Here is a 13307-nt window from a genome sequence, read left to right on the forward strand (position 1 = left end):
AATATATATATATATATATATATATATATATATATATATATATATATATATATATATATATAAAGATTTGTTAACCTTAAAATTTTGTTACATTATAAAGTATATTTTCATCCTAAAAGAGTTAATTCATTGCAATATTGATTATTGTTCAAATAAAATTATTATGATTGTGGATACTGAAAGTTTGAGAGTTCTAGATTATTATGATTGTGGATACTCGACGCATGGAAGTTCTACACCATGCCTAAGGACAACAATTATTAAGACAATCCTCAAAATTAAATATAGTAAAGATTGATTGGATTAAATCCAATTAAAAAATATTAGCTAGCCTAGTCGTTTAGTTACATAGTAACTTGAATAATAATCCCCTTTCACATAGGGCTGTCAAAAAATTAACATGTCCCCTCGGGGCGATGTGATGGTTAAGACATAGGGTGTTGCCACATGAGGTCTTGGAGTCGAAACTCAGCGTGACCGAGCATAACCTCTCCCATGTCTTAGCCATTTGCACTAATGGCCAGTAGCCACCCATGATTTACCTCCTCCGTGTTGGCCTAGGGACGGGTTGGCGGGAGCGCTGGGGGCGAGCGAATCGCCTTTTGCTACATATGTCAAAAAATTAACCTAATCTGTCAATTCGATCCATAAAATATTATATTCGTGTTGGAAGTTTTCGAATTTGGGTTATATTCAAGTTATAAATTTTCGAATTAAATTTAAATTGACCCCGATTGACCTGAATTTAGAAATTAACAGATTTTTTAGATTAAATTAAATTTTATTTTTAAAATTAATATATTTTCTTATATATCAATATCAATATCAATGTTAGTATGATAATGATAGAATATTAAGTTAAAAATAAAAAATTATAGAAAAAATAGTCTAAGTCATTTTTAATCTAATTATTTAAGTTATTCGGTGATACAATGTATAATGAACGGACCTAGGAAATGACCTAACAGTCAAAGTTAAGACGATGTGACAGTTAAAGTCAAGATAGAAGTATGCTTCCTAGTTAGCTTCGTGATTTGCCCGACATCAAGGCTCTCGGGTATAGCTTGATCGAATAACAAGTCATGCCGGAGAGGGCCGATCGGTTAGAATAAAGGTCGGCCGAGCTTAAAGCGCTTAGCCCCATAACTCTCCATGTGCGCCCGACCGGATTACATACCGGTCGGTCTAAAGCACTTAGCATCATAAAGCCCTATGTGTGCTCGATCGGATGAAAGACTAGTTGGGCCTAAAGCACTTAGCCTTATAACACTTTATGTGCGCCCGGCCGGATTACATATTGGTCAGATCTAAAGAACTTATCATCATAAAGTCCTATGTGTGTCTGACCGGATAAAAGATCAGTCACGTCTAAAGCACTTAACATCATAAATCTCTACATGCAACCAATCGAATGAAATCCCACCTGGGCCTAAAGCACTTAGCCTCATAAAACTATATGTGTGCCAGGCTAGATAAAATATCAACTGGGCCTAAAGCACTTAACCTCACGCATTTATATGTGTGCCCGGCTGAATGAAATACCGACCAAGCCTAAAGCATTTGTCCTTATAAATCTCTCCGTGTATGTCTGACCAAATGACAAGTTGGCTGGGCTTAAGGCATGTAGCCTTATAAATCTCTCCATATATACCAGGCTAGAATAAAGGTCAATCAGGTTCGAGGCAGTTAACTTCATAAAGCTCTTCATATACGATAAACCATAAAGCCGGCCGAAATTAAGAAACTTAGTTGCATACTTACTTCCGAATGGATCTTTAGTACACACATTTATCAGATGGTTGCCTAAGCAGATTTCTAGCATGTTGAACATATCATATGAATCTCTGACTGGATTTATCACAATATTCAATACATAACAAAGCATTTCAATGCAAGGATAGGCATAAGGACAGTTAGCCTTGCTAGCCGACCAAGATATATTTAGCAAATAAACAACAGATAATATTTTAACAAACTTTCAGAATTATCGAAGAATATTCCTTTGGAACCTCCTTCGGAGGTTATCTTGTTTCCCATTGGGCAATCATTTATAATAGCATATTCTTGTAACAGCTTCATCAAAGGCCTAAGCTATAAACGTCAAAAGAAGTACATCTGTGAATAGATAAAAGATTCCTTGGATACTTTTACACAACAAATTAACAAACTCCTACACACGATACCACCTTATGATCATGGAGGTTATGAGATGAGGTATATAAAGGGGGTCCTCTCCGTTGACAAGGTACACAATTTATATCACCTAAACTCATTCTCGTGCAAACATCTTTTTTCTGTTGTTCCTCATTCTTTCATCCAAAAATGTACTAACTTGAGCATCAGAGGGCCTTGCTAGGGATCCCCTTCCCTGATGTTTTGTCACTAACCCTATGTTGGATCGTTGGTGTGTGTGCAGAATCACAAGGAGGCCTCACCAAGAAGAAAAAAGTCTTTCTCCAGTCAACCATCCCTCATCGTCACCAGCGGGCCATCTCTTCAACTTTTAAATAGGATCAAATTTGGCGCTGTCTAAAATTTGGCACCGTTTATGAGAATCTTCGCCTAAATCTGAGGCTTAGAGATGGAGGAGGCTGGAAAACTCACCACACTTACTTTAACACAAGAGGAGCTAGAGATGATCATCAACGCTCAAGTGTAAAAGGCACTACAATAGCAACAACAAGCAGCTACTGGTGGTACGCTGCCACCACCAAATCCTATGACATCAATAACATCTTACCAGAGAGAGAGGACCTCAGGAGGAAGCCCCCCATTTTCTCCGTGCACCTCCCTCACTAATCCGACGCCCTCGAACACTTTTTCATACACCGCTAGACCATGTGGATCAAGAGGAACTAAGCTAAGAATCCTCTGGAGAAGTACTTGTAAAATACCGAAAAATGGCGAATAGTGATAAGGGAATTTTCTAAAAATTTTATAAATTATCTGAAAATTTTTCGGAGATTGTATGGACGAGTTTACGGGGATAAAAATGGGGCCCGGGAAAGCTTGTTTAGGCTACCCATTTAAACGAGGAAAAATTTTATTTATTTATTTATTTTCTCTTCCTGTTACTGTGCCCTCACCCCTTCCTCTTCGACGCCGCGTGCACGAGTTTTCTTCCCCGCCGACGTTGTGCCCTAACCACTCCTCGCCATTGCTTTCTCAACCGACGCCGAGTTTCCTCTTCCTTCTACTTGCCTCTTCTCCGATCATGCCACTATCCTCTGCCGACAACCGCCCCTCGCAAAGCGATCCCGCCGCCTAGCGCCGCTGTTGTCACCCACAGCCGACGACGCTCGATCTCCACTACTTCTCTTCCCCTTGCCCTAGTCGTCGCAGTGAGGGGGGAACCAGCTGATTTCCACCGGATCGCCGGCTCCAGCTAAGGTGTAGTCGACAGAAGTTGTGCCCTAGCGCCGACAGCCGACTTCACCTGTGCCCTAGCACTGTCGCCAGATTCTTGATCACCTCCGACCAGTGGAGAGGAAGAAGGTAAGATGGGTTGGAATTTGGTCGTTGCTTGATTTGTTATCTCTATTTCTTGATCTCAACTTGATCCGACCAGTGGGAAAGATTCCAGCAGGGAGATTGTGCTCTATGGTGTTCTCTAGTCCAACAACTCCCCTTGTGGCCAGCCAGCGTCCCCTGTCTCCGCTCACCCTCACGCTCATTGCGACCAGATTCGAGGTAATTGTTAATCCTAGCTATTGGTTTGGGTGTGTACATGTAGGATAGTAGGTTTGGGTACTTGTTTAGATGCGGGGGTTGCTGATTAGGGTTTATGTTTTCCAACAGTTGCCCCTATTCCGGAAACAACCATCTAGTTGTGAATTGAGGTAAGGAGTAGGTAATTGGTCTTGGTTGTAGATCATAGTGAATTTGGATTATTTGATTAGTTGATATATGTGTTGATTTAGGACTAAATTAGGAAGATGCTATGATTGATTATGCTTATTGTAAGTCCTAATTCGAATGGATTTGTAGAATCGATTGAGTAGTTAGATGATCCAATTAGGGTTTGTAATTGGATCTGGATTTATGTTAGCTTTTCGAGGATTTGATTTAGCTAATTTATTTATATGTAATTAGCTAAATCTGGATACTATGTATCACAGGACTTTGACACGAGACGAGCATCTCGACGTCGGATTTGGACTGGATTGGACCTTCCTATTGGAAGCGGGTACCTTGACTTATCTTTGATAATGTCATGTTGATATGTTTAGTAGGTTATAACTCTTAGTAATGGTTATGTTCGTCTTTGCTTCGGTTGGTCACTACCCGATACCTGCTACATACTTGTTTTGTTTACTTATCATGCACTTCATGTTAGTACTTACCTGATTATACATGCTTATAGGGGTAGTGACACGACCATGTGTTTATTATGTTCAGGATCTAGGTTTTTATACCTTATCTGGTCTGTGTGCATTTGATTTGGTTCATTGTCCTATGGTACACATTATATATATATATATATTGATATTGCTATGTTGTTCAGGATTCTGTCATGCTTAGTGTCATGCATCATTCACATGATTGCATGCTGCGCAATAGTCTGCTCCATTATTGTTGAGCACATAGCCAGTTTCATCTCTGTCGGTGCTCCGCTGGACGCTCATGGGTAGCGTGACGCAGCGTGGTAGCACTTCAAATTTGCTCGATGGTGCTCCGTTGGTCCGCTCATGGGTAGTGTGATGCAGTGTGGTAGCACGTCGGGATCCCTCCCCGTCATTGTGCACCGGGAGATGAGAGCATTGCACTCCTCCACTTATGATTTGGGGTAGGAGGATAGGTGTACTCCGACAGCATCTCGTCCACTTGGTCACTCATCAGGTGTAGTGATGGCAGAGTGCATGGTTGTCACATCCCTACCTACTCGGTCTTACCATCGTGTGTGAGATGGCTGACTGGCGTCAGGGGTGACCAGGACCTATCATTGGCATCATACGCATTTATGCATTTACTGATTGTGTTTATTGCACTTATATGCTGCATTTGGATGGATGTATATGTTTGACATGCATACAGGATTTTTGATACTCTCGGTCTGATGACCTGACTATTCTGATAGGAGGCTCTGGTGAGTACAGTTCTCTTCAGCCTTTTCTATTGTGCATCTTCCAGTTTTTGTCTAGGAGTCTATACTCCATAGTTATTACTGTCTGTTATATTTTACTATACATGTCAACTGGTATCTGCTGAGTTGTTGAACTCACCCCCGTGGATACTATCTTTTTTAGGTATCTGGTTGTTTATAGAGTTGCTTGGAGTATCCTACCTGCCGGTCCCCACGTCACATTAGAAGACCAATCTCCGCATTTTGTTTATTTTTATATTGGTATATGATATGTGTGTATTTAGCTTTGTGTTCCGATTTTTATTTTCGGAGTGTTGTGTTGACGTGTGGTGTAAGCCTAGCCAGCTAGCAGTTTTGTATTTTGGTTTGTATTTGATTTTCTATCATTTTTCATTGTGTTTTGATTTTAGTATAGCCGAGTGGGTTGTTACATATATAACTGCGTGGTTGTTTAGTTATTTTAATGTTATTATTCCGGCCGTGTTGGCCGTGGTATATGTGGCCCTGAGGGCATTGTATATATGTTTCAGATTGTCACTCGTACAAGAGAGATGCTGCCGAAATTTCTTCGGATAGGGACTCCCCCAGGGCGTGACAATTTAGTGGTATCAGAGCCAAATTACGATACTTGGTATGTGTTCTAGATTTTCGAGATTTATCTGATACTAATTTGTTGGTATCAGAGCTCGATTTACGAGTCTTATATCCCGTGTTTTGGATTTCTCGTTTTAGTTTTCTCGATGTGACTTTTCTAGTTTTGGGACCTGGCAGCGACAAGACATCTCCAAGCTGTAGGAGGTATGTTGGTATACTGTTATCTTACCTTTTGTTAGTATATGCATTGTTGATTATGATATTTATGACATGTATTAGCACTTTGTATTTAGTACCTGTCTGGTTGTTATAGCACATATTACATGTGATGGGTTAACCACTGATCAGGGTCGACTCTAATAGAGATCAAGGACTACAATCTCTGGTGATTTTTTTTATATCGTACCACCAATAGTTTTAGCTTCTGTTACTACTAGTTGGTTAGGAGATGGAGGCACATACCAGCCTTTGTTATTATTAGCTGGGTAGTGGATGGTATCTAGATATTCATGTTGACTTAGCCAGTAGAATACCATTTTATCTTAGTTAATTTCATCAGCAGATAATTGATTTACTCTTGTTAGATCGATCAGTAGAAGTCTGATTTACACTTGTTGATTTGGGTAGTCGTGGATCGATATACATTAGTTGCTTATGGAGGATTAATGTATTCTTGATTAGTTAGTAGATGACCGATTTAGTTTTGTTGGTCCGACCAGTACGGGACTATCATACTCTATTTTTAGAGGTACGAATCTTTGGATTATTTGTGCTTAGTTAGGTATCTGGAGCACATTTGAGTACATGACTTGTACTGACATGGAAAAGACTGAATTTGTGGTATACCATTATCGGTCTGGTCAGTCTATAGAGGATTGATGTATCATATTCCATGAGTACTTTAATTTTGACTGTATGTACCTAATTGGATAACTTAGAAGGTGGCATAGGGAATGCCAGGCTGATTGGATTAAATATGCTGATTATTCATATCCATGTTGCATGTACATATGATTGTTATGTGTTATAGGAGTCCTGTAGTAGATTGTCCATTTGCAGGTAGTATTTGTATACATGTTCCGATATGGTTATTGTAGGTTCCCTGTGGATTATAGCTATGTAGTTAGGTGTACGTGTCTGATTATTTTATTGGAGGTATCTTGTTGATTTAATCTGTGTCATGGTATGTGCACATGTGATTGAGTGTCTTATTGGAAGTATCTTGTCGATTACATCGGTGTTGTGATATGTACATATGTGTTTGGTGTGGTATCTGAGGTATCTTGTTGATTATGTTTGATTTGTAAGTGCACCTGGGTTTAGTATACTTTATTGGAAGTATATGTTGATTATACTCTTGGCATAGGTGTATTGTCGATTATACCTATGATGATTTATGCACACGGGTTCGGTATGTAATGTTGGAGGTATCGCACTGATTTTTACCTATGTTATGAGTATGTTTGGTGTGTACTAATTGGAGGATTATGTTGATCATACCTACGTTGTGTGTGCACGTGTGCCAGGTGGTAGCGTTATGATGATTCTACTTATATGCAGTGTCTACATTATGTCATTGTGGTATTGCTATGTCAACTAATTCTTTTATTAGTGGAGGACCCACTACGATGTTGATAGAGTTGATGATGGATTTGATTTACTTACTGGATTGTGATACCCTGGGTTACTCACAGTGATATGTGATAGAGTGATTTCGTGAAGTCACTAGTTGGATAGTTAGATGTCTTGTACATATTATGGATTGTTTATGGTGGAGAATTGCTCCCATATATTTTGGGTTGTTTGTGGTGGAGTGTTGCTCCCACATATTTTGGATTGCTTGTGGTGGAGTGTTACTCCTATATATTTTGGATTGTTGTGGTGGAGTGCTGCTCTCACATAGGTTGCCTTATTGGTAGTAGAGCGTTGCTCCCACATATGTAGTATTTCTTGTGATGGAGCGTTGCTCTCACACTAGATGATCTATTCTTTGGTGATTTGTAGTTAGTGATTAGATTTCTGACTTGTTATTGGGGATCTCTGGTTCAGATGTCTGTTGTACAGACATTACGAGTTTTTGGTGATGTCATTTGGGCTTACTGATGCTCCAGCGGTATTTATGGATTTGATGAACCGCATATTTATGGAGTATCTAGATCAGTTCGTTGTCGTTTTCGTCGATGACATATTGATCTACTCGCGTTCCGAGGAGGAACATGCACAACATCTTCGCATAGTCTTGGAGACTCTTCGATGACATCAGCTATATGTGAAGTTTAGCAAGTGTGCCTTCTAGCTATCTTCAGTCGATTTTCTGAGACACGTGGTCTCTAGCTGATGTATTTCAGTAGACCCTTAGAAGATCGAGGCTGTCACCAGTTGGGAGCAACCGAAGTCAGTCCAGGAGATCCGCAGTTTTCAGGGATTGGCCGGATATTACCGACTTTTTGTCGAGGGTTTCTCTCGCATTGCTATGCCATTGACATGCATGACCAGGAAAGGCGTGAAGTTCACTTGATCAGAAGCCTGTGAGACTAGCTTTCAGAAGTTGAAGTGGAGATTAGTGTTGGCTCCAGTTTTGGTTTTGCCCGTTGGAGAGGACGGATTTGTGATCTACACCGACGCGTCTCTACAGGGTTTGGACGCTGTTATGATGCAACACGACAGGGTAGTTTCCTATGCTTCTCGTCAGTTGAAGAAGCATGAGAAGAACTATCCAGTACGTGATCTGGAGCTAGCTGCCATCATCTTTGCTTTGAAGATTTGGCAGCATCATTTATACGACATTACATTTGAGATTCTCACTGATCATAAGAGTCTCAAATATATTTTTACTCAGAAGGAGCTTAATCTCCGACAGAGGAGATGGATGGAGTTCCTAAAGGATTACGATTGTACCATTAGCTATCACCCGGGAAAAGCTAATGTGGTTGCCGATGCACTCAGTAGGAAGTCCAGAGGGATTTTAGCTTGCCACCGAGTTGTGATCACAGACTTGATTTAGGGATTCTTGAATTGGGCCTTGAGGAGCAGGGACAGACAAAGCAGGGTATTCTAGTTACCATAGTTGCTCAATCGTCAATCAGGATGAGGATTTCAGGAGGCCAGGCCGGTGATCTGTATTTGCCGTTTATTGGCAGCCAAATAGCTTATGGATAGCAGACCGAGTTCACACGAGACGAGGAGAGTATTATATACTTCCGAGGCAGATTATACGTACCTCAGTCTCACTTGGTCTTACAAGAGCTACTTCGGGAGGCTCATCGCTCTCGATTTACAATCCACCTAGGTGGGACTCGCATGTATCGAGATTTGAGGTGTTCCTGCTGGTGGAACGGTATGAAGAAAGACATCGCGGAATTTGTAGCGAGATGTCTTGTATGTCAGTAGGTGAAGGCCTAACACCAGAGACTTGTCGGCTTACTTCAGCGGATTCCTATTCCTGAGTGGAAATGGGAACATATTACCATGGACTTTGTGGTGGGTTTGTCGAGGACACAACGAGGCCATGACGCGATTTGGGGTAATCGTTGATCGATTAACCAAATCCACGCACTTCTTAGCGATCCGGAAGACTAATTCCCTGGATCGATTGGCAGATCTGTATTGCCGGGAGATCATCAGATTATGTGGTGTCCCTTTGACTATTATTTTGGATAGAGACCCCTAGTTCACGTCTCGATTCTGACAGAGTCTGCAGCATGCCTTGGGCACTCAGCTCTGATTCAGTACAGCTTTCCATCCGCAGACAGATGGATAGTCGGAGCAGACCATTTAGACTCTAGAGGACTTGCTGAGATCATGTGTATTGGATTTTGGAGGCAGTTGGGAGGACCATTTGTCATTGGTAGAGTTTGTCTACAATAATAGCTTTCATTCGGCTTTCTAGATGGCACCGTTTGAAGCGTTATATGGTAGGCCTTGTCGGACACCCACCCTCTGGGATGAGGTTGGGGAGGCCCAACTGTCGGGACCTCATAGAGCTCAACAGGAGGCAGAGTTGGTTCGTTCTATCAGATGGAGGATGTTAGAGGCGCAGGACTGCCAGAAGAGTTATGCAGATCGGAGTCGCAGACCCTTAGAGTTATCTATTGGCGACCATGTTTTTCTGCGAGTCTCACCCATGAAAGGGGTGAAAAGATTTGGCCTCAAAGGTAAGCTAACTCCGCGGTACGTTGGCCCTTTCCAGATCCTAGAGAGGATTGGAGCAGTAGCTTATTGGCTGGCACTACCACCGTCCCTGGCAGACGTTCACGACGTATTCCATGTATCTATGCTGAGGAGATACATACCTGACCCGACACATGTGCTGACAGATATCTCAGTTATCATTTCAGCCTGACATCACTTATAAGGAGATTCCGGTACGGATTCTAGACCGGAAAGAGTGTCAGTTGTGGAACAAGAATATCTGGCTAGTTAAAGTCGGATGGCAGCATCATTCGGATGAAGAGGCTACCTAGGAGCTCGAGGATACTATTCGAGATCGATACCCCCATCTTTTCACTTGAGGTATGTGCTTTAATTTACCGTTCAACATTTATACTCTTTACCTGTTGTTAATATTTGTTGATGGTAGATAACGAAATTTGGGGACCAAATTTTTATTAGTAGGGGAGAATGTAAAATACCGAAAAATGGTGAATAATGATAAAGGAATTTTTCAAAATTTTTAGAAATTATCTGAGAAATTTTCGGAGACCGTATGGACGAGTTTATGGGGATAAAAATGGGGCCCGAGAAAGCTTGTTTAGGCTACCCATTTAAACGAGGAAAAATTTTATTTATTTATTTATTTTCTTTTCTCGTTACTGTGCCCTCACCCCTTCCTCTTCGACGCTGCGTGCCCGAGTTTTCTTCCCCACCGACGCTGTGCCCTAACCACTCCTCGCCATTGCTTCTCCAATCGATCCCGACTTTTCCTTCTCTCCTCTTCTCTCGCCACCTCTCCCTGTGCCCTAGCGCCGCTGTTGTCGCCCACAGTCGGCGACGCTCGATCTCCACTACTTCTCTTCCCCTTTGCCCTAGCCGTCGCAGTGAGGGGGGAACCGGCTGATTTCCACCAGATCGCCGGTGCCAGCCAAGGTGTAGCCGACAGAAGTTGTGCCCTAGTGCTGACAGCTGACTTCACCCGTGCCCTAGCACTATTGCCAGATTCTTGATCACCTCCGACCAGTGGAGAGGAAGAAGGTAAGATGGGTTGGAATTTGGTCGTTGCTTGATTTGTTATCTCTATTTCTTGATCTCAACTTGATCCGACCAGTGGTAAAGATTCCAGCAGGGAGATTGTGCTCTATGGTGTTCTCTGGTCCAACAACTTCCCTTGTGGCCAGCCAGCGCCCCTTGTCTCCGCTCACCCTCACACTCATTGCGACCAAATTCGAGGTAATTGTTAATCCTAGCTACTGGTTTGGGTGTGTACATGTAGGATAGTAGGTTTGGGTACTTGTTTGGAGGCGGGGGTTGCTGATTAGGGTTTCTGTTTTCCAACAGTTGCCCTTATTCCTGCAGCAACCATCTGGTTGTGAATTGAGGTAAAGAGTAGGTAATTAGTCTTGGTTGTAGATCATAGTGAATTTGGATTATTTGATTAGTTGATATATGTGTTGATTTAGGACTAAATTGGGAAGATGCTATGATTGGTTATGCTTATTGTAAGTCCTAATTCGAATGGATTTGTAGAATCGATTGAGTAGTTAGATGATCCAATTAGGGCTTGTAATTGGATCTGGATTTATGTTAGCTTCTCGAGGATTTGATTTAGCTAATTTATTTATATGTAATTAGATAAATCTGGATACTATGTATCACAGGACTTTGACACGAGACGAGCATCTCGACGTCGGATTTGGCCTGGATTGGACCTTCCTATTGGAGGCGGGTACCTTGACTTATCTTTGATAATGTCATGTTAATATGTTTAGTAGGTTATAACTCTTAGTAATGATTATGTTCGTCTTTGCTTCGGTTGGTCACTACCCGATACCTGCTACATACTTATTTTGTTTACTTATTATGCACTTCATGTTAGTACTTACCTGATTATACATGATTATAGGAGTAGTGACACGACCATGTGTTTATTATGTTCATGATCTAGGTTTTTATACCTTATCTGGTCTGTGTACCTTTGATTTGGTTCATTGTCCTATGGTACACATTTTATATATATATAGATATTGCTATGCTGTTTAGGATTCTGTCATGCTTAGTGTCATGCATCATTCGCATGATTGCATGCTGCGCGATAGTCTGCTCCATTATTGTTGAGCATATCGCCAGTTTCATCTATGTCTGTGCTCCGCTGGGCGCTCATGGGTAGCGTGACGCAGCGTGGTAACACGTCAGTTTTGCTCGGTGGTGCTCCATTGGTCCGCTAATGGGTAGTGTGATGCAGCGTGGTAGCACGCCGGGATCCCTCCCCGTCATTGTGCGCCGAGAGATGAGAACATTGCACTCCTCCACTTATGATTTGGGGTAGTAGGATAGGTGTACTCTGACAGTATCTCGTCCACTCGGTCACTCATCAGGAGTAGTGATGGAAGAGTACACGGTTGTCACAGCCCTACCCACTCGGTCTCACTATCGTGTGTGAGATGGCTGACTGGCGTCAGGGGTGACCAGGACCCATCATTGGCATTATACGCATTTATGCATTTACTGATTGTGTTTGTTGCACTTATATACTGCATTTGGATGGATGCATATGTTTGACATGCATACAGGATTTTTGATACTCTCGGTCTGATAACCTGACTATTCTGATAGGGGGCCCTGGTGAGTACAGTTCTCTTCAGCCTTTTCTATTGTGCATCTTCCAGTTTTTGTCCAAGAGACTGTACTCCATAGTTATTACTGTCTGTTATATCTTACTATACATGTCAATTGGTATCTGCTGAGTTGTTGAACTCACCCCCGTGGACACTATCTTTTTCAGGTGCCTGGTTGTTTATAGAGTTGCTTGGAGTATCCTACCTGTCGGTCCCCACGTCACATTAGAAGACCAGTTTCCGCATTTTGTTTATTTTTATATTGGTATATGATATGTGTGTATTTGGCTTTATGTTCCGATTTTTATTTCCGGAGTGTTGTGTTGACGTGTGGTGTAAGCCTAGCCGGCTAGCAGTTTTGTATTTTGATTTGTATTTGGTTTTCTATCATTTTTCGCTGTGTTTTGATTTTAGTACAGCCAAGGGGCTGCTACATATATAACTACGTGGTTGTTTAGTTATTTTAATGTTATTATTACGGCCGTGTTGGCTGAGGTATATGTGGCCCTGAGGGCATTGTATATATGTTTCAGATTGTCACCCGTACAGGGGAGATGTTGCCGAAATTTCTTCGGACAGGGACTCCCCCGGGGCGTGACAGTACCTATCCGAGAAGGGCATAAAGAAAAAGTTGCACTGACTGATAGCTCTCCCGAGCGAATTAGTGCTCCATTCTCTCAATAAGTGCTAGATGATAAATTGTCAAAACATTATCAGACCTTAAACATAGGAGAATACTTGGGATTTACTGATTCGAAAGATTATCTCCTTAAATTTGAAAATGCTGTTTTTCTTCAACAATTTACAATTTGTGTAAAGTGCTGAATGCTCCTCACTATATTCGGTAGTTCGACCCAACG

The sequence above is a fragment of the Zingiber officinale genome, chromosome 1A (genome assembly GCF_018446385.1).
Source record: "Zingiber officinale cultivar Zhangliang chromosome 1A, Zo_v1.1, whole genome shotgun sequence".
Taxonomy (NCBI): domain Eukaryota; kingdom Viridiplantae; phylum Streptophyta; class Magnoliopsida; order Zingiberales; family Zingiberaceae; genus Zingiber; species Zingiber officinale.